The sequence below is a fragment of the Chrysochloris asiatica genome, unplaced genomic scaffold, assembly GCF_000296735.1.
Source record: "Chrysochloris asiatica unplaced genomic scaffold, ChrAsi1.0 scaffold00013, whole genome shotgun sequence".
Classification (NCBI taxonomy): domain Eukaryota; kingdom Metazoa; phylum Chordata; class Mammalia; order Afrosoricida; family Chrysochloridae; genus Chrysochloris; species Chrysochloris asiatica.
The window spans coordinates 12,192,998-12,196,793 of record NW_006408531.1 but is presented as its reverse complement, the minus strand read 5'-3'; the positions used below and the strand labels follow the sequence as shown (position 1 = coordinate 12,196,793).

The following is a 3,796-nucleotide window of genomic DNA, read 5'->3' as shown; positions in this document are numbered from 1 at the left end:
ATGAGGTCCTTCACTAGGGACTGCTCCCTCCTGATAATATGTCCAAAGTACGAGACACAACATCTTGCCATCCTAGCGTCTAAGGAGCATTCTGTTTGTACTTCTTCCAACGTAGATTCATTTGTTGTTCTGGCAGTTCATGGTATTTTTAATATTCTTCTCCAACACCAAAATTCAAATGTATCCATTTTTCTATTGTCTTCCTTATTCATTGTCTACTTTTCATATGCATAAGTGATGATTGAAAATACCATGACTAGACCATGTCTTGAGTCAAGTACACCTTAGTCCTCAGACTGATATCTTTGCTCATGAACGCTTTAAAGATATCTTTTGCAGCACATTTGATATGCTACGCCGAATTTGGAGTCCTGTGGGTTAATACACTGGACTGCAAAGTTGGTGTAAATCACAAGGTCAGCGGTTCAAGCTCACCAGCTGCTCCTCAGAAACCCTATACAGTGTCACTATGGGTCGGAACCTACTCGATGGCACTTAACAACAACCACAACATCTAATTTGGAGTCCTGGTGTGGCACTGTAGGATAAGTACTGGATTGCTAAACACAAAGTCAGCAGTTCAAACCCACAGCTGCTCTTGGAAATCCTATACAAGGTCTCTATGGATAGAAACGACTCCACAGCACTTAACATCACCACCACTGTCTAATTTGATGAATGAAGACATTGAGGAAAAAGAAAGAATGATGTGGGATGAAATATATAAATAACCAACACGAATTAAGTGATCCGAAATGACCAAAGTTAAATAAGCAGAGAAGAAAATCCACCCTTTATCCAGTTTTTGTTTTCCCTTATTGAAACTTGACATTGGCTTTCACTGCCTTAAGTAAACGGAGGCTATAGCTAAAACCCTCCAGGAAACCAAGGAAGCTTGCTGCTGGATTTCAGTTTTAGGATAATGTAAGAACTTTTCAGAAGGAAGCCTGGTGGCCCAAGGGTTAAGTCCTTCGCGGCAAATTGATACACCAGCCTTCCAAGCCCATGGTGGGAGAAAACACCTGGTAATCTGCTCTGAAACCACAGACAGTTCTGCTCTGTCCAGGAGTGTAGCTAGGAATCAGAATCAACAGCAGCAAGGAACTTTCAAGGCTCATCTGTTTATCCGGTATTTTTCTGTACATATTGATTTGGGAATCTAACTCCTTTAGAAAATGACTGAGCTTCGTCAAATCTTGTAATTGGACCAAGGTCAAGAGACTTCATGAAGGCCCACCAACTGTGCTCTGGATTGGCACTCGGGTCCACGACCCTCCTGCTACACATTCAGGGGACGCAAGGAATGCTGATGCAGCTCTCACAACATAATAGCAACTGAATAAAATAATGGTTCTTCAGGCAGACATTGATCAGAACTTCATTAATCATTTCTTCAGGTGGCATAAGTAGCTAAGCACTTGACTGTTAACCCAAAGTTTGGCAGTTTGAATCCACCCAGAGGGTACCTTGGAAGAAATGCCTGATGATCTACTTCTGAAATATTGCAGCCATTGAAACCCCGTTGGAGCAGTTCTACTCTGAAACACAGGAAGTTGTCATGGGCAGACATTGACTCAGTGGTAACTAACAACAGTGTAAGTTCTTTGCCCAAAGTCACACAGCTGCAAGTGGTAGGTAACAAAAGAAGGGTTGTGCCGCTTCGTGTTTTGTATTACTGGTTTTCAAATTTGAAGGATTCATAGCACACTTTTGAATACTAGAAATATTAGCAATGTATTAAAGGAATTTATGGAGTCCTGGTGTGGTATGATAAGCACTAGATTGCAAAGTCAATTTGAACCTCCAGGTAGGGGTTCAAACCAACCAGCCACTCCTCAGAAACCTTATACAGGGTCACTATGAGTCAAAACTGACTCGACAGTGCTTAACAACAACAATAAAGGGATTTTAAAACTCAAGACAGCTCTGAACCAGTCAGCAATATATTCAAATAAAACTTATCTGAACACACAGTATCTACATGTTTCTAAAAACGCCCACCCACAGTCATTGCACTGGCTACTGGGTTGTTTTTTAGCACGATGTCTCCACCAAAGTACTCACTGTCCCCAATTTGTTGTTGTTGTTGTTGTTATGGGCCGTGGAGTCGGTTCCGACTTATAGCGACCCTGTACATGGTTTCCAAGGCTGCAAATCCTTACGGGAGCAGAAAGCCTCATCTTTCTCCCGCAGACAGCTGGTAGTTTCGAACTGCTGGAAAACGGCTCGCAGCCCGATTCGTAGGATAGGCATGTTACCCTGAGACTAGTTCTGGAATGACCTGAAGGGACGGTTGTGTACATGAATCCGCTATGACCTGCACCATCGAAAAGATCCTTACAGATGCCAAGACACTGCTGGAGAGGCTGCGGGAGCACAATGCGGCTGCCCAGTCGCTGGTGATCAGTCAGCGGCACTGCACCTGCGGATGGCACTGCACCAGGGTGGCAGCTATGTGGGAGGCGGGGGCAGCGCTTCCAGACTAGTATCAAGAGGAAGCATCCGCTATGAAGGACATGTCCAAATACAAGCCTCACATTCTCCTTTCCCAAGAGAGCACACAGATTAGAGACTTGCAACACGAAGACCGAGAGCTATGGAGGAACACTAGGATGCCTTGGAGCTTATCATGAGCAAGTACCGGAAACAGATGTTACAGTTAATTGTTGCCAAAAAAGCAGCCGATGATGAACCAGTCCTGAAAGCTCACCAGTCTCATTCTGCTGAAATTGAAAGTCAAATTGACAGGATCTGTGAAATGGGAGAAGTGATGAGGAAAGCAGTTCGGGTGGATAATGACCAGTTTTGTAAAGTTCAGGGAAAACTAGCTCAATTAGAGCTCGAAAATAAGGAACTCTGAGAATTATTATCCATCAGTATTGAGTCCCTTCAAGTCAAGAAAGAAGACTCAATGGACGCTGCTTCCTAGCTATCAATTAACTTATCTGTAATTCATAATGGAAATTGTCCATCAAGGAAGGAAGTTGTTATCTTTCCATTGGCTTATTGTCTGTTATGTGTCTTGCTTCAGTCATGATTTAATGTTGAATAAAGGTACCAGGTGGCAGTTTCAAACTGCTAGTCAATTTTAGCAGCCCACAAAACAATTTTCTAGTGTGTTAGTGAGAAAGTACACTGTATTTCACCATTCCTTTATCCAAGAGACTACTTTTAATTTTCATTTCTAAGACCTCAATTTATGTAAACTCTTTCCAGTTCATTTTATTTTCACACATCTCTGAAACTTAGAGTATTTTACTATAAACTGGCAATTTTACTCTACATAGGATGGTAAAATGCAATTGGAAAGAAATTTAAAAGAGATGTAACTTTCTAAGTGTTTTGCATAAACTTGGATTTTTTCCCATTTACTAAAACAAAGTGATATGATTGCACAGACTGGCAAATTCCATGACCTGTAATGCCATTCACCTTCTCCAAAGTTTCAAGTCTCTGGTGCTAAGAGTTGTCACTTTGTGACCTGATATTTTAACTCTCAATTTGAGAGGACCACTGATACTCCCTAGGAAACATATTTAAAAATAAGTTAATTGGGTTTTTTCCATTTGTTGTATGGTTGTTATGTTCAAAACTGCTGAGAAACTTAACCTTGTGTGTATGTGCATGCACAATAACACACTTAGTTTAAGTGGTAAGGGTAACATTTCTTCTGTTAAATTTAACTAGTGATTACTAGAATTAGTCTGTGGCTTTCTTTTTAGATCCATTTATCTATATATATACACACACACATACATATATAGGATAAAAGCGCTTTCATATTTTAGTGAACATA

General features: G+C 41.0%; 1 pseudogene; it reads left to right on the top strand.

The window, feature by feature from the left end:
- The first annotated feature begins 2,312 nt into the window (after positions 1 to 2,312).
- LOC102811570 lies at positions 2,313 to 2,929 on the top strand (annotated as a pseudogene).
- The last annotated feature ends 867 nt before the right edge of the window (positions 2,930 to 3,796 follow it).